Source organism: Crocuta crocuta, unplaced genomic scaffold (genome assembly GCF_008692635.1).
Source record: "Crocuta crocuta isolate KB4526 unplaced genomic scaffold, BGI_CrCroc_1.0 scaffold48, whole genome shotgun sequence".
NCBI classification, from domain to species: Eukaryota; Metazoa; Chordata; class Mammalia; order Carnivora; family Hyaenidae; genus Crocuta; species Crocuta crocuta.
In genome coordinates, this window is record NW_027533089.1 from 12,422,220 (window position 1) to 12,440,955 (window position 18,736).

General features: G+C 41.3%; 1 protein-coding gene across 3 annotated transcripts in view; it reads right to left on the reverse strand.

The window, feature by feature from the left end:
- Nucleotides 1-18,736, reverse strand: part of LRRC8D (leucine rich repeat containing 8 VRAC subunit D) — a 121,643-nt gene that overhangs the window by 61,165 nt on the left and 41,742 nt on the right. The window contains exon 1 of one of the 3 annotated variants that reach the window (XM_077746148.1): nucleotides 5,280-5,339. The exons of the other annotated variants lie outside the window; for them this stretch is intronic. The gene's annotated coding sequence lies outside the window, so the exon portion shown is untranslated. Of the gene's footprint in view, nucleotides 1-5,279; nucleotides 5,340-18,736 lie in introns of those variants that run through there. 3 annotated transcript variants of the gene reach the window in all.

The following is an 18,736-nucleotide window of genomic DNA, read 5'->3' on the forward strand; positions in this document are numbered from 1 at the left end:
GGGGGAGAGAAAGAGAAAGAGAGATAGAAAGAGACAGAAAGAGAGACAGAGACAGAGACAGAGAGAGACTCTCAAGCAGACTCCATGCTCATGACCCTGGGATCATGACCCGAGCTGAAATCAAGAGTCGGACGCTCAACTGACTGAGTCACCCAGGAGCCTCCCTTATTTTTCTTTTAAAGTTCAGTCCACATTGACTCCATGGGTTGCTCCAGGAAGAATTAAATGGCTCCCTCTTTTTGCAACTGGAGTTTAATATTTTTTATAGTCTCCTTTATGTCCTGGTTAAAATGCTCAGGTCTATTTCTCCAATTAGAATACTAAGGCACTTAATGTCATTTACATTTTTATCCTCGATGAGGCTGGCATAGTGTGAAGAGTACAGTAGGTCCCAAATAATTGCTGAATTCACCTAGGTATACTTTCATTAGTAAACTGCTAATTAATCTTAAAATGGATTTGTCGGGAAGATGACTAGACAACACACATCATTAGAACAAATGATATGCTACTAGAGCATATCATTTAATAAGTCAGTCTCATTTACATACAATTCATCTAAAAAGAAATAATTCCCTCTCCAAAGCACTTTAAGGTAACATCACAGATTTAATAGGAAAATATTTATTTGTGTTCTAGGATTTCTGAAGTGCCCAGTATCACAGCAAACAACTGCATCTTGTCCAGCTTCCTACCATTGCCACATCCCTCACAGAATGGTCTGATTGAGCACATCCAAGCTCTGCGAATAGCAGATTGCTGGCCAGCACTGGTACTTAACAAAGGTTTCCTTACATCAAGCTTAGGTCTGTCTTCTCGTAACTTCTACACAATAATTCTAGCTCTGCAATTTATATTAATAAGGTCTCCACCCCAAGGAAATGTGTAATTGGAACCACAGTCTTCTAAACTGCAAGCTGCATCCTCACTCTTCAGGTCAGACAGAAAGAGAGGAACCGTGCTGAATTTATAGCAGGAGAAAAGGGTTTATGCTTACTCCCTTTCAATTCAAGTGACACAAACGGGTGTCCACGGGCCGTAGAGAAATGTGCTAGAAGAGCAATAGATAAAGTCGAACAGGCACATGTAGTGGGGAGATACGGAGCAGGGAGGTGCAGGCAAGAGCATGTAAAAGCCGAGCCTGCGAGTCAAACAGCCATGCTTACTGTACAGCTAATCCCTATGGGCCACGTCACATGGGAGACTTTGATACTTCCATATCCTCCCTCCCTAAGAGGACTACAGCTTCAGGCCACACATGATTTTAAGCTAGAGGATATTAACAGAGGCCTATTTTCTCATTCTTTCAGCTCTACGTCAAATGAGCCCATGAAAACTTGCAGCAGGTTCAGTGTATCGCAGATACATGCAAACACCATCTAGAATTTGAAAACAGAAAACAAACAGCACACTACTGCCTAAAGACGAGGGTACTGCACGCATAATGACAACAGTGCCTGCCACCTGGGCAAGGCTTTCTCCTTATATTATTTGCTTCTCGAGGAGGGTTGCAACGTGGTCTTATAGATCAAAAAGGCAGCCTTGGAGACCAACTGCAGGGCACATAGTATCTGCCGAATGCGGTTGCTCCAGCCCTGGAGAACAGATCTGAGGACTCAAGAAGTGCTGTCCTATCATTACCATCTCAGAGAGCCTAAAAGGAGATTTTTTAAGAGGCCATATTCAATGGCTTCTGGGAGGTCATTAAAAGTGGCATTGTTTAGCCATGGCAAGTATATAGCACTGGATTATGAGTAGATAATTCTGGAGATGAGAAAGTTACCAAATAGTCACCCAATTAAAAAAAAACTCAAAGTGATCTTTTTCTGAAATTCTTTGCACTTTTGGATTTCTACTACCATTATCATTTACAAACGATTGCCAACTCCCCACTCCCGAAAGGTTCCTGTGGGCCCTGCTTATGTTTCTCTAAGAGGGAAGACCTCAAACTTACCTATGGTCGGAGATTCTGATGTGTCTCAGGATAAAATAGAAGCATACTTCCTTTGTGTTAGGATTTCTCCAACTTAGGAACAGTCGCTGACACAAAGAAATGTTCTGCTTCTAATTAAATATGCCTCGTTTATTTGTGAAGAGTTTCTGCCAGACAATCTGGCCATCTACCAATGTTTACAGCGACCCAGCAGTAAAACTCTGACAATACCTTGCTGCATATGTCATATGCTGGACCCATCCGGGTGAACCGTCATGAACCTACATGGAAGGATGTGAAGCACGGCTGGTCTCCAAATTAGAAACAAACTACATTAGTCACATTAGCGTGCAAAGTATCCTGGAATTCAGAATCCACTTTCCTTTAAAAAAAAAAAAAAAAGGAGGGGTGGCTTAGTGGGTTAAGCATCCAACTTCGGCTCAGGTCTCGAGTTTCACGAGTTTGAGCCCCATGTCAGGCTCTGTGCTGACAGCTCAGGGCCTGCGCCTGCTTGGGATTCTGTGTCTCCCTCTTGCTCTCTTATATATATCATTATATAATATAATAATATAATATAATATTATAAATATAATGATATAAGTGCAGCACAAAGATTTTATTATGTGCAAGACACTGTTTAAGCACTCTAACTTCATACCCGTCTTTTAAGGTAGGTACTATCACTATCTCTTTTACAGGTGAGAAAATTGAGGCAGAGAGAAACTAGGTAACCTAACCAAGGTCAATAAACTGATTAAGTGGTACAGAGGTGGATCCTGACACAAGTTAACTTTTTAAAACTCACAATGAGGGGCACCTTGGGAGGCTCAGTCCGTTAAGCATTCAACTTCAGCTCAGGCCATGATCTCACGGCTTGTGAGTTCAAGCTCCGTGTCGGGCTCTGTGCTGACAGCTCAGAGCCTGGAGCTTGCCTCGGATTCTGTGTCTCCCTCGCTCTCTCTCTCCCCTCACTCGCTCATGCTCTGTCTCTCTCTCTCTCAAGAATAAATTAAAAACGTTAAAAAATTTCAAAAGTCATAATGGAAAAAATGAAAAGTTCTAAAATGCATCCTTTCTAGATGCTTCCTTCCCTGGTCTCCCTCTTCCCAGGGGCCTGAAGAAACTCTTGTTAGTATTTGACACCTCAAAGCCAATCCCAATCTGAAACCTTTGCTCTAGTCCTGCACAGTCTGATGCTGTAGCCACTAGTGGAATGTGGCTATTTAAATTTAAATTAACTTTTTAAAATCGAATTGATTACAACTAGATATAACAAAAATTTCAGTTACTTGGGCACATCACTCACTCAAGTGCTCCATACCCAAAAGGCAAGTGTTGCTGGCTAGGAGAGCAACAGACAGAAATATTTCCACCTTTACAGGAAGGGCTACCGGGTAGCTAGGCTGTTGGACAAACTTCTTCTGTAAAGGGCCAAATAGTAAATATTTTGGGCTTTGCAGGCTGTATGGTCTTTGTAGCAATTACTCAACTCTGCCATTGTAGTGCAAAGCAGCCGTAGAATGAACGTGGCTGCGCTCCAGAAACGCAGGCAGCTGTCCCACAGCCCGCAGTTTACTCTGGTTACTATAGTTTACTTTGCCGTAGGTTTGCCCTCAAGGCTTGATCTTCCACCTTCCAGCAACTTCTCTTAACTAGCAAAGAACTGCAGTACCACGACAAGATTCTGCTGGACTCTGTGGAGAGGGGGCTCGGGTCACAGAAGTCTCTTATTTCATCTCTTTCTCCTCACAAGGGCAAAGGGGCACATCTTCTAATCCAGTAGCTCTTAAGAAGCCTAAAATACAGATTTGGGGGCCCCATCTGCAAAGACAGCTTTAGGGGGTCTGCGGTGGAGCCCAGGAAGGTGCCTGTTAAATGAGCCCCGCAGTGGGGGAAAAGATGCTGAGCCTTTGAAAGACCAGGTGGGAGAAGGGATGGAGGGTTGGGAGGTAAATTCCCCTCTAGAGGGTGTAATCCCCAAGCCAAGCAGAGAGAAGCTAGCACTTATTCCCAGCAGCCCCAGTTAAGTGCAAATGTCACCTGAGGAGAGGAGGCAACACACAAGGCACCAAAGAGGCCAGCAGGAAGGAGCTGTGGGCAGGGCCATGCCTGGGGACAGCGCAGTCACTCTGGCAGAGGCAGCAGGGGACCAAGCAGCTTTCCCCAAGGACCTCAGGAATGGACATACTCCCCACCCTGTCTGCTGTTCCTGGAAGCCAGCAGCAGCGCAAAGAACCTTCCAGAGTCTTTCTTTACATTATTTTTGTTCTTTATAAATGGATTCATTCAGTATCAGCTGTGACCTTGTGTGAGTCCCTCAGCTTCCTCCTAAAATGAAACAGTATTCAGAGGGTTCTTGTAAAAATCAAATTGGTGAGTATGTGCAATGCACTTAGAACACAGGCTCAGAGTTAAGTGCTCTAGAGGCATTTGTTAAATAAAAAAATGCCATTTAACATTTAATGATTGCCTCCTACCTGTCAGGTACCCTGTTAGATGCAAAATACGGAAATAAAGAGAACCTCAAAGGAGATGGAAATTGAAACACTGCTGGATATGCTGTATGTATAAATAAGGGAGTGCCGTGGGAACACAAGGGATACAATTCTAGAAGTGTGTCGCACAGCAATGTGCATATCAACACGACTGCACTGTTCGCTGGAAAATGGTTAAGATGGTAAGTTTTATGTTACTTGTTTTTACAATAAAAAAGATCTCAAATGAAAATTAAAGGGAGGGCGTGAGGAGAAAGGGGAAGAAAGGTTGATGGGCATAATCTGGGATGGACAGAAGCAGGGGGGATCACAGAGGAAGTAATGGTAGACCCAGTTCCTACTTGGAAGACTGGGTTCCTGGATACACTGGGGCTGGAGCTCAGAGGTGCCACATGCAAAGGACAGGAGTTAGGCTAGTTGTCTGAGATGGCGTTTTAGTTTGTTCATTATTAAATCTCCAGCAATTATAAGAAACCAAAATACAATTACAAAACACAAAAAACACACAAAACCCTGGATGTTATTTACTGGGACTTAATAATTATCACTAGAATATTGGGGTTTAAAAAAAAAAAGAACATTAAGTATCTGACTCTCATGTTACAAACTATTCATTCATTCTGCTTTCACGATATGACGTTCCACAGAGACTCTTCAGTACTGACTTTCAGTGTGGATTTCTGGGGTGGTGTTTTATGACATGTGGTATGATCTTCCTAGGTAAGAAGATGTCATCTTATTGAAAAATAAAAATTCTATCATTGCTCCAGAAAACAAATACACAAACAACAAGGAAAACCCGAGTGGAGAGTGTGTACTGTGGCCCAGAAGACCCTGGGGGATCCGCTCACCTCCCGGAAGGCTCCTCAGCGTGGTCTGGTCTGCTGGGCCCCCATCACTCGCCCTGCTCTGCTCTGCCGGTGCACCATCCTCCACCGCACAGCCGCCAGAGGCCTCTGCACTGCTGCTTCCTCCGCCTGGCACGCCTGTTCTCCTGATGCCCTATCTGGCACATACCTTCACTTCCTGCAGCTCTCTGCTCATGTCTACTGCCTAACACCCCCTTCTCCCTGCTCTGTCCCCTAGCCTGCTCTATTCTTCTTCTTAGCACCTAGTACAGAATAGATAACGCTTATCAGCTCCATCCACTACATGGTCTCCTTGATGATAAAAACTCAGTTATGTTCACTACTGTATCTCTAGCTCCTAAAACAGTGCCTGCTGTATAGTAAATGCTCAAAAACACTATTTATGACGTGAATTGGAGTTGTGGATGAAGAACACTTAACAAATCCTTATTATACTATGGTATTTTGTAAAGGCCAAGTAGTCAAGTATTTTGAAGCCTCTCACTTTTAGTCACGTTTATTTTTAAACGTTTTTTTAAACTTAAAAAAAAATTAAATGTAAAGACTTATTTTAAAAATTTAAGAAACAGTAAACCCGGGGCACCTGGGTGGCTCAGTTGGTTAAGCATCGACTTTGGCTCAGGTCATGCTCTCATGGTCTGTGAGTTCGAGCCCCGCGTCAGGCTCTGTGCTGACAGTTCGAACCCTGGGGCCTGCTTCGGATTCTATGTCTCCCTCTCTCTCTGCCCTTCCCAAACATTAAAAATTATTTTAAAAAATAAAAATAGTAAACCCTCCTATATTAAAAAAAATCAAATTGCAAAATCTATCAAAAGGATGTTTGTGTTCTGAGCAAGTCCAAGGATTCTAGTTGGCTATTTAACATATAAATCAAAATTGTTTATAGCTTCATCCAGGTCTCTTGTTTATCCTCATCATATTCTTGAGGGATATGGATGGGATAGATATTTCCCCCTACTTAATAACGAGAAAATAGTCCAGAGAAATGTCCTTGTCCACACACCCCCAAGTCATGAACAGAGCTGGCAACATGGATAGGCTTCCTCTCTCACAAGTCCTACTGGATCATTAGGGCCAACTGATTCCAGTTCCACTATGAGATATTCCTGTTACAGAAACTGCTGAAATGACAGATGAGGCAGTCTTGGAACTAAGAATTAAATGGATATATGAATAAACCTTCTCACTAACCAGTTCAGCCAGTCTCCTCTTCCACCAACCACTTCACGCCTTTGAACTACTGCTTAAGGCATTATCCTTACCTTCATCTATGAACAGCAATTACACTCTTAGAATGTCACCTTTTGGCTACCAGTCAAATTAAACATCTATAAATCAGATTATTGCATACTTTGTCACTATTGGATTCTATTGACACCCCATGTCAATATATACTGAGTGGAGAGGAAAGTAGGATCCACTGACAAATGGCTACATGTGACCGCAATCCTTAGTGAATTTTTTGTGAGGTGATAAAGTCATGCAGTATAACAATGATCCTTATTACTCTAAAATACTGAGATACATCCACCTATAATAACTCTCATTTAAAAAATAGTGTATAGGAAAACAGATTCATTACTTAGGAGTCACAGAGTCCAATTCTATCTTGTTACAGATGAGAAAACGGAGACAAACAGTTTAAAAGACTTGTCGAAAGCCACACCACTAGTTTTTGCAAGAGCCAGAACTAAAACCCTAGTCTCCTGCCTTCCACTTCAGAGTTCTACATTTACAAGCTTTACAATCCACACAAACTGGGAACTTTTCCTCCTAGTTTTTCCCTTTAATGATCTTTTCAGTTTTGTGTAGAGGAAAATTAGTCATTAAACAAAGTATCCACAGACCTTTTGATCGTTAAATGCCCCATAAATATTTGAGTGAACTGAACCGAATCTGGATATGACTTATCCCCATAAGAAGCAGAATGCTTAATGCTAAGACCATCCCATTTGTGATTTTTGGTTTCCACAGTGATACATAACATTTACTGCTACATGTGGTCTGGCTTACAACTATGAACAAGCATTTCCTAATGAATGGCAACTCCCACAAGATATAATTTCCCAAATATTTTAGACAGCTGATGAAGAAAAAGCATTCCCCACAGAAAAGATTAATAACCTATTAGGTCACTCAGCACCGAAAGGCACTCTCAGTTTGCTATCATGTAGCTGGTTCTCTGCCCTTATAAATTTGTTTTAAGGCACGTAAGGGTAGACGTCTAGGCTTCATTAACCAACTTAATAGATGGGATTATAAAATTTAGGATTGTAAAAACCATACTATTGATTTGATTCAATGGTCTAAAGAGAGTTTCCAGTCCTACAGAATGACAGGATGTCTTTGGTATTTTCATTCTTCAACAATTAGTGTTAGCTTTACAGAAGGGCCCTATTTTATATGACAGTGAGTGTGTCCTCCTCTTCTGTATCCAGCATATTTGCAACGTAACAAAGCTGTCCGTTCATTCTGGGCATCAACATGAGAAGCCATGGGAAAGAGCCATGAGCTTCAAAAACCGCCTCGCCATTCACTGCCTCTAGCTGCTAGCTGTGGGGGGTAGTTCGGTGTGTCTGTTAAGAACTAAACTTATCAAAAATGTCAAGGTTAGGTCATTAAAAATACAAGAGGAACCTAAGAATGGTTCATATGAAATGATACAGTTAGAAATATATATTTTTTTCTCCTAGCATCCTCTTCCCAGAAAGCTATAACACAGACACTGGTTTTGAGCTCTTTCCTATTTTGCCACTTTGTATCGACAACTTTGAAGGGCTGCTCAGTTACAGAGAAAGGGTCAAATATTTTTTAAAAAGGACAAGTTGAGTCAGTATCTTGATGTTCCCTGGATCTCTCTCTGTCTCTCCTGTATGACTACAGAAGCCTGCACACATTGTTTCTAAGAACATTTCAACAAAATCGCCTTTAGTGAGAACAAGACAACTGTTCACAGTCTGGACAGAATAACTAAATCGCTTGTACTAGATGCCTGGTTGTAATGTGGCTTAAAAAAGCCATCCTTATTCCTCTTAGGTCACAAACTATTCCCACCTAAAATTCCCCAAGACCCTATCCCAATTTCAACTCTAATTCTCTCCCAAACTGATGGAAATTAAGCAAAATATTGTTAATTAAGAGTTAAATCTCTTAAAAGTTGTCATTCATGCAAGCTTTGAACAAATACCATAGCACTTATTATATACCTGGCTCGGTACAGGACACAGAGTAGGGCACACTGTAAGGTTACCCGTATCCACCTAAAAGGGGAGGGCCTGAGGTGGGGAAGGGAACCAAAACACACCAAGACCGACTTCAGGGAAATGCAGTTGTACTGAGTAAGCAGACAGAACCCACAGCATAGTTAAAATAGTGAAATAAGGGGCCCCTGGCTGGCTCAGTCGGTTGGGCATCTGACTTCGGGTTGGGTCCTGGTCTCACTGCTCGTGGGTTCGGGCTCTGCCTACTTGGGAGTTCTGTGACTCCCTCTCTCTCTGCCACCCCCCCACTCCCTATTCTGTCCCTCTCTCAAAAACACTAAAAAATCTAAAAATTATATCACTCTTGAAATCATTTTTGCACTATATGCTAACTTGGATATAAATACATACATAAATAAGTAAATAAATAAAAATAAATTTTAAAACATTTTAAAAATAACATAAAATAGTGAAATATTGACACTGCTTGGTTTCTCCAAAGGACAGCATAGAGGCAGCCCTTCAACATCAATAGGGTAGGCTTTTCACGACAGCTACCATAATGGTAATTCTCTCAGAGATGTAGAATGAAGAAACAGAAGCTGGGGTAAGCAGAGCAGATTGTGAACGTCTTTGTACAGACTATGACTAGGTTGGTTCACGTCTTGCTTCCTCTGTGACAAATAGCAGAGCGAACTCCTGGTCACCAGAGTAGAACCCCCATAAAGCCTAAGGACAGCATTGATAGCCGCTTGCCTGCCTCCACTCCCCCCGCCAACCCCTCACTACTGGGCAGTTTCAGACCCCGCGTCTTGGCAATGAGTGGTTTGGCCTGGAATGGATATGCAACATCTCTGAAAGCTGTTAGGAGGACACTCTCTTTGTTCCACCTGCAGATAATAAGGCTGCCCGTCATGCATGCAGGGCAACTCAACCCAATGCACAATGACATGACAATGGGCAACTCATGACAATACCATGTAGCTAGTTTCTGTCAGTGGACAATTTAAACTATATTACTTGTCCTCAAAGAACCTGCATTTAAGTTGGAGACAGAATATACTCTCAGGAAAGCAAGTATGTATATAAAGACCTAAGCCATATTCCAATTTATAAATTCTAAATTTGAAATTCTACAGAATATTCCTACATAGTGAGGAAGAAATCATTCAAGGGACTGACCTATATAAACCAAGTCAAGAGAAATACAATGACCTTGATGCTGAATGAAGGCAAAGGCCATAGGTGCCCAAAAGGAAAACTGGAGAAACATAAGGTAGCATTTGAAAGCAAACAATCAGAAATAAAGACAATAAAATAAAAGTACAAACACACACACAACCACCTCACAATATTTTCAGTGGGGTTTTACTATGGAAGAAAGCACTGAGGGTACTGAAATCAATCTGCTACCACCTGTACCAAACCAAACCAGACAGGATAAGTCACCAACATTTTCCAACTGTAGATCACCAGGACACTTTATAATGAAGTTCCAACTGTAGATCACCAGGACACATTATAATGAAGTTGACTGACATAAATCATTAACTCCTGAGATGATACTTAAAGTATCTTGTTAGTATTCCTGTAAGTAGCAGAAAGAAACAAGTGTTAAAGAAAAAAAGGGAACCCTACTGCTATCAGAGACCTAAGAGTAATTATGCCCTATGTAAATTAATGTAAATGCAAATAGTCTAAAAACTCTTAAGCTTTGAATTCTGTTCAAATGCATTTTAAGTCTAAAAGTAAACATATCTTAGGAGGGGTAAGAGGATATCTTTTGAATATGTGAACCCTCAAAGACCGTTAAGTAGGTACAGGTAGTTAGAAAAAAAGCACTTCTGTATGTTTTTAATTAATCATTAATAAGGCTCCAAATACCAATTCAACCTCAAGTAATCATCCACTCACTTTCTTTAACAAAGTACAAAACAGAAACTATACTACACGGTATTACCCACGAGACTACGACCTTTAACCCTAGAGATACGCATAAGATAGCTTGACCCTGTAAACAGAACACAGCTGCAAGAAAAGGCCAAAGATATTCATCATGCTAACTGCTTGGGGCTCCTACCTTCTAGCAGTGGCAAATGAACTTTTCTTCACTAGTGTTTTATCTGTAAACAACTTACATAACTTTGCAACCTTGAGGCATGAATGAAACAACAACACAGGAAGTAACTTCACCATCCACCACTTCAATGCTGTATTTACGAAGTAGCTCATCTTGGGAACAGATTTTGAAGCAGAATTGTTAAAGCCCAATTCTATGCCCAAATGGACGGTATGGTGTGTCCTACAGAAACTATCTAGATTTAGTTCTTCCCAGAGGAACAGAATGTTGAGAATACTACTCGTCTACTTCCAAATTACCAAACTGGACCAATGTTCATCAGACTGGGAGGGTTACCCCATCCCAGGCAGTCACTGCTCTCTGTTCTTCCACTAGAGCTTAGTCTTCAGGTATCTTACAGCCAAGGAGGGGGTGGACGCTGGGAGCTACAACTGTGAAAGCACCTGTGACATCAGACTGGATTCCTCTGGGGAATGGCAGGATGCAAAATGTCCATCATTTCCTGACAAAATGGGGTTTCTTGAGTTTCCTTTCTAAATGTCCATACCAAAAGAAAGTTTTGAGGGGCGCCTGGGTGGCTCGGCTGGTTAAGATTCCGGCTGGTTAAGATTCCAACTCTTGATCTCAGCTCAGATGTTGATCCCAGGGTCATGAGTTCAAGCCCTACATTTCCCCCCACACCACCAAAAAAAAAAAAAACAACACTTCAGTGTACATCAGTTTTCTAGAAAAACTAAAAGGTGAGCAAACACAATTGAACTTCTTTTATCTTCTGATTAAGTTGACTTAAGCACCCAACCAAGCTTAAGAGAACCACTAAGGTTCTCAGACCATCAGAGCAGAGCCTTGAACCTAAGTCTACCACTGGCTTTGGTATCTGTCACCCTACTCCTTCCCCAGTCCTGTAACTCTGCACCAATATGGCACCTTTCCCGCATCCCCCAGCTAGAACTGTTGAAGCCCTCTTCAAGTCATCTGTCAACTCTCTTATCCAGAAGGTTGCTGAGTCCTAATGGTTTTAGCTTAGAAACTGTTCACTTGGCCCTCTTCTCCCCACTGCCTAAATCTAGGCTTTAACCACAAGTGAACTCTCTGCCACCTATTTCTACCTACTGCAGCCTATTATCTTTAGAAAAGAAAATGGAAATCTAATCATAATTTTCCCCTGCTGGTTCTGGGATCAAGTCCAACCTTCACAGATGTGCACAAAGCTACAATGAACACTTCAGGCGCACCATGGCCACACACCCTGTGAGGTGCCTGCCACACTCAACTGTTACCTATGGTGTGCGGGCCAAGAGAGCAGTGACAAAATCCCCAGCAGAATAATATGGTGGTGATATTTACACCAAGTTCTTGTTCTACACCTTTTCCCAACTCCTGTTGCAAAGACTCCAATGGGGAAGGAGGACTTTTTGGTACTGAGTACAGTGGCTGAGAGGGTGGGCTGGAGGCCTGGAATCCTCCTGGCCTGCCTCTTGAGGGCTGGTATGATCCCGGACAAGTTATTTATTCGTGCTGAGCTTAAACTTCCTTTTCTGTAATATGGGACAAAGGAGGGCTGACCTTCCCTCAAGCTGTGTCAATTAAGTGACACACTGCATGCCTGCTGCTTAGCACAGTGCCTGACATACAGTTAGGGCTCCACACCCATGGGCGGTGATCTGCTTTATATGAAGTGAGGTATATTTATGTAAGTAAACCTCATGGGCATCATACTCTTCAAGCACATGTGGTGGTGTGTGTAGCAGTTGTGGGTGAGACGAGGCAGACGCTTTTGAAGAAATCTGTCATCTGAGGAGGCCTGTCAGCTTTTAAGGACTTGCTGTGTAGGGACGCTTTGTTGTGCACCCCCTTTTTAAATGATGTAAAGTTCCCTGGAAGGGATCAATAGTTTCTAATTCTTACATTTTAGGATTCTAAACTCTTTTGATTTGTCTGCTTCATTACATCTTCTTCAAAACCAAGAATAAATACCTCGTGCCAGGCACCAAACAGAGCACTGGGGAATAAAGTTGACTTCTGTATTACCCCACTGTTTGAAGGCCGATCTTTGGCTTCGTTGTGCTCGTAAATTTAGCACCTTTAAAAGAAATTTCTTACCTTTGGGTCCATCTTTCTCCTTCTCTTGCTTATGATCATAGACAAGGGTTCCATTTAACAGGTCCCTGAAAATGAGAGATTGCTCAACCGCTTCCACTTAAATTCTAACCTGTCAATCAATAGGTGGTCCTTTCAGTGAGGGCAGCTATTTTCTCCCAATCTTTCAATCCCTGAAGTCACAGAGTCATGATCTGGGTCATAATTTGTACCTTTTGAGAATTCCCAAGGCACGTATTTCTTAAGGGCACGAGAATTCCCAAGAGCCTCGGAAATTTTCATTTTAAGGAAAAACTTTTTAAATTAATTATCTTTACGTGAAAAGGTGTTCTATGTCATTAGTCACTAGAAAATATAAATCACAATGCGATGCCATTTTGCCCCTACTGAGATGGCTATAATCAGGAAGATGGATAATTCCAAGTGTTCGCTAGAATGTGGAGAAACAGAAACCTTCATGCATTGCTGTTGGGAATGCAAAATGATGCAGTTTGTCTTATTTATTTATTTTTGAGACAAGGAGAGACAGAGCATGAGTGGGAGAGGGGCAGAGAGAGGAGACACAGAGTCTGCAGCAGGCTCCAGGCTCTGAGCTATCAACGCAGAGCCCATCACGGGGCTTGAACTCACAGATGGTGAGTTCATGACCTGAGCCAAAGTTGGATGCTTAACCAACTGAGCCACCCAGGTGCCCTTAAGTGCAAAATGATGTAATTTAAATGGTTAAAGTTTGGCAGTTGCTCGTATGTTAAGTACAGAATTACTATAGGACCTATGAATTCCATTCCCAGATATATACCAAGATAAAGGAAGATATACACCCCCACAAAAATCTGTACACGAATATTCACAGCAACATTACACACAATACAGCCAAACGTGAGAAACAATCCAAATGTCTGTTAACCAAGAATGGGTAAATAAAATTTGGTATCTCCAGTCTGAGTTTTGTAAAATGATAAAGTTCCAAAAATCTGTTTCACCACAATGTGAACATAATACAACTGAACGGACACTTAAAGATTTTTTTTGCCATGGGGGCACCTGGGTGGCTCAGTAGGTTGAGCATCCAACTCTTGACTTTGGCTCAGATCATGATCCCAGGGTCATGGGATCGAGCCCCGTGTTGGGTTCCACACTAAGTGTGGATTCTCTTTCTCTTCTTGTGCCCCCTCCCCTGCTCTCTCTCTCTCTCTCTCTCTCTCAATGAAATTTTGGGCGTATCTAGACAATGGAATATTATTTGACCAAAAAAACCCGAAATACTGACACTACAACATGGATGAACCTTGAAAACATTATGCTCAGGGAAAGAAGGTAGTCACAAAGGTCACATATTGCATGATTCTACTTCTACTCACTGTTCAGAGCAGGCAAACTACAGAGACAGAAAGTAGATTAGTGGTTGCCAGGGGCTTGGGGGACTGGGGAGAATGACTTGTAATGAGTACAGAATTTTTTTTTTTTTAAGTTTTATTTATTTAAATAATCTCTACATCCAACATGGAGCTTGGACTCACAACCTTGAGATCAAGACTCATATGCTCTTCTGACTGAGTCAGCCAGGTGTCCTCAGAGTTCTTTTTAGGTGATGAAATATTATAAAATTGTGGTGATGGCTGCACAATTCTGTCGAAGTATTAAACACCACTGAATGGTACACTTTAAATAGGCCAATTGTATGTCATGTGAACTGTATCTTAAAAAAGCTGCCAAAAATTTGTAAACAAAAAAAGCAATTAAGTGACTTCCTTGGTCCTTAGGCTAAAGCCATGACATTTTGTTTAGCTTAATAAAAGGCCTTTAACTACGGGATCTGTATCAGTAATATTTGTACAACTGTTCTTTTCAGTGTTAAGTATAATGATCTGATACACCTAAGGTCCTCACGGTCTTCCCTAGCTGCTTGGCTGTGTTCTTCCTACACTCCCACCTCAAAAAGTGCTCCAGAGTGACAGGGCTTCAGGGTTACCTGGGTAAGCACAAATCACCCAGAGGCAACAACAGTGAGCCTATAGCCATTCGTGAGACAATAAAACAAGGTTTCTCGGATACCTGGGTGGCTCAGCTGGTAAAGCATCTGACTCTTGGTGTTGGTTCAGGTCATGATCTCACAGGGTTTGAGCCCTGCGCCGGGCTCAGAGTCTGCTTGGGATTCTCTGTCTCCCAAGCTCTATGTCCCTCCCCCACTTGTGCTGTCTCTCTCTCTCTCTCTCTCTCAAAATAAATCAGTAAAACCTTAAAAAAAAAAGAAAGAAAGAAAAAAACCAAGTCTCTCCATTCCTCTCACCAAGCAGTGGCTTTGTAAGATGCAGAGATGATAGTTTAGAAGGTTAGAGAGGCAGAGGCCCAAGAGAATGACTCACTGGAGCCAAAACACCTTTGGAAGCACAATGATATGGCACAATGATACTTTTGTGCATGGTCTGCAGTACGCTATGAATGCCATAAACAAGCGTTCTGAAACGGGGCTCTAAGGAGCTCTAGAGGACCAGAGACATTCAAGAGTCTGTGACCTCTTCAAAATAATCTTTCTATTTTGTTTTCATTTCACTGTTAACTCTAAAAGAAACTGATATAAACACAACAATGGGCCATCTAAATGATTCCCCTTACCAATACAGTCTCCACGTTTGCATTTATGATGGCAGTGGCGCCGAATGATCCCCATCGCTGACAGCACTTGTAAATATGCTGGCAAGCACACACGGCAATGATAAAGGCCGACGTTATGACACATATTGAATAAGACTTTAATTTCATGACCCTATGAAATAACCAACAGTGGAGTACTGTAGTATACGAACTGCTCTCGACGAATAAGGAAAGGACGGAGGTAGATTTGATACATACTCAATGCAGTCACACTAAGTGAAAGCCAATCGATGTCACATTAATGCTTTCGTAATAATACCTTCAAAATAGCATGAAAATACTGTAAGACACAGGGTTTGTTTTTAATAGTTCAAAAATTATGAAGTGGAGGCAATTATAAGAAAAAGAGTTATGTTCAAGTTGTTTTCAAAATAGTGTGAATGAGTCATTTCTATTATCTATGGACTTCCTTCAACAGTCTGATGCTTAGCCGCATGCTAAAACTTTAAAAATTTTCCACATCTGTAAGAACTAAAATTGACAAACATATCGTGTTCCTGGTTTTAGTAATAGTGGAAGTAGGTATACGTTTGATGTTGATTTCAGTAAGTCTAGAATGCTAACCTTATCTTTAAATGTACAAGAAATTTACAGCACTAGTAAGAAAATTAGAAATCATTAAAATCATCAAAATTGTAATTCAAGGACTGCTCACTGACAGATGTGGTCTGATGAGGTCTGAGATAGTAAGCAAGGCCTTCAGAGTCCATAATGTGCTTCTGAATAACAAGTATTCTCTCCATTACTATTATCAAAATCAAAAGATTTATATGCATTATCAGGACACAAAGAAAACAAGTTTATATTATTTTTTTTAATCAACATAGGTGATTTAGTTTCAGCAAAAAAGCACTCATCATATGAATATTTTTCATTTAGATTTTAATGGTTTTAAAGTAGTTTGCATTTGTTTGTGATTTTTCAAATGTTTCAACAGTTGCCTGAGTGCTATCAGCATAAGGAGTACATATTTCATGACTGTACAATTTAGTATAAGTAAGGAAAGCTAATTTAGGTCATTAAGGGGAATTGACTAAAACCTCCTTGAAAGAAATTCACACATGGGCTGTTGGATAAGCAATACTGTATATTGCGATTTGGAACATGTTCATTCATTCAAAGAACATTTAAAATCCTACTGTGTACAAGGCACAAAGATACAGAGGGAAAAAAGACAGATCTGTCTATGCTCATGCGGAGCTTGGAATCTATCAGAAAAGGTAAGTAAATATAGTAAGTGAAATGTTAGGGAGGTACCAGCTACTACAGAAATAAACATCAGAGGGACCTAACCCAGCGTAGGGGTTAAAGAGGGCTTCCTGAAGCATATGACATTTAAGGTGAGACAAAAGGAAGAAACAGGAATTAGCTAGATAAGTGAGGCAGCAAAGGGGAAGAGCGTTCTAGGCATCAGACACGCCCTAAAGTCTCACAGTCATGAAAGTGTAGCAGATTCACAGCGCAGAAAGAGTGCTCAGAGGCTGTAAATGGAGTGTGTGTCTGGAGTACAGTCAGGGGGTAAGGTAAGGCAGTAGCTATGGACTGGAGACTTCCTCATGCAAGGTCTTAAAGTCTTCTTAGGGAGTCTGGCTTTGAAGTTCGTATGAAGGAGTTCTGAGGGTACAGAGGAGTCACTAGAAGGTTTTATGCAAGTCACTTACATATTGTGTTTGGTCTTCTAAAAGACCCTGAGACTTCAGTGAGTAGAGAGAGGCAGAGGTCAGAGGCAGGGAGAGGGGCTGAAGGTAGGTTCAAGAGTCCCCGCAAGACTGGGCGGTAACCACACTGGCGCTGTATTCTGGAATACTGTTGAAGCAGTATTCTGGAAGTTTCAAGGGATAGCAGATAAAGTTTAAGAATTTAAGTTTAAGACTGAATTGAGACTACTTGGCAACTCATCACCAGTGGCAGGGAAGTGAGAAAGAAGGTTATACAAAGAAAAGTGGCTATGCGGTAACTGGTGGACAGAGGTGTCTTCTCCAAGATGGAGGAAGAAATGCAAATCCTTAGGAGTTGAGGACCATCTGCATTCAAAGACTGCTTTGTACAAGTTGTCTGTAAAAAGTATTTTGTTTTTTCTTGCAATTTCATACCTCTGTATCTATTATGAATAGTTTTTCTTTTTTTAAGCAAAAATACTACTGACTTGCATAATCACTCACACCCAGGGGCGGCAATATTCAAAACAACTCTGTGTTCTTTTTGGGAAGTCTTGGTTCAAAGACAAAAATCAGAGAACAGACAAATCTTTTGATCCTTCCTACTGACACGGTGCTTCAATGCAAACCCAAGCACTACTAAGACCTTTCTTTGATGGGACAAAGAGCAACAGCTCAACATAGGCACTTAGGTTTAAGAGGCTCAGTCTACATTTTAAGCCACAGACAGAAGGATTTAAATATCAAAAGAGCTGGGAACTCAAGTTCAAGTGACCAATGCACCTGGCAGAATTTAACCCAGCACTAAACCTCTCCATGCAAATTCACAATTTTCTAGGAACAAACAACTCTGGGAAAATTTTCCCATGACCCACCTCCTCATGAACATTTTTAATATTTCAAAAATGCTGAAAAACCGGAACGAAACAATTTTTAAATCTCAAAGGGTCAGAGCAACTGGAATTAGTTTAAGAATGCATTATACATGAAAGACACCAAGGCTCTATAAACAGGGCATCTTCTTCACACCAAAGCACAAGAAAACAAAGGAAGAATGAAACTAACACAGACCACAGAAAATATCACATGAAAGGAAATCAGGTCTGGCCGAGCCAAACAGGCTTGGTTTTTATGGGCTTCCTAAAAGCAAGGAGTACAAAAAGAAGAGTCACAACCATTCTGAACACCTAACAAGTAAAATTTTATTAATATTCTCAGTTATTAGGATTACTACGGAGACAAACAGCAGAAGCAGAGGATCCAGTGCCACCCTCCCAGCCTAGCTGTGCACAGGTTAGCACCATTACCACTCACTGTAGTGCACAATCTATCTCTTGGGTCTGTCTCTACCTCTTTCTCCAGGGGCCAGAGGTGGTAAGACAACAGGTGCCCCTTGAACAACATGGGTTTGAACTTCACAGATCCAGTTATACCCAATTGTTTTTCAGCAAGTACACTACTATACATGTACTTTCTTTTCTTTATGATTTTAATAACATTTTTTCCCTCTAGCTTACTTTATTGTAAGAATATAGCATGTAATACATCTATAACACACAGGATATGTGTTAACTGACTATGTTATTGGTAAAGCTTCCAGTCAACAGTAGGCAATTAGTAGGTAATTAAGTTGTGGGGAAGTCAACGGTTATGCATGGATTTTTAAAAATGTTTATTTTTGAGAGTGTACAAGTGGGGGAGAGGCAGAGAGGGGGAGAGAGGGAGAGGGAGAGGGAGGGAGAAGGA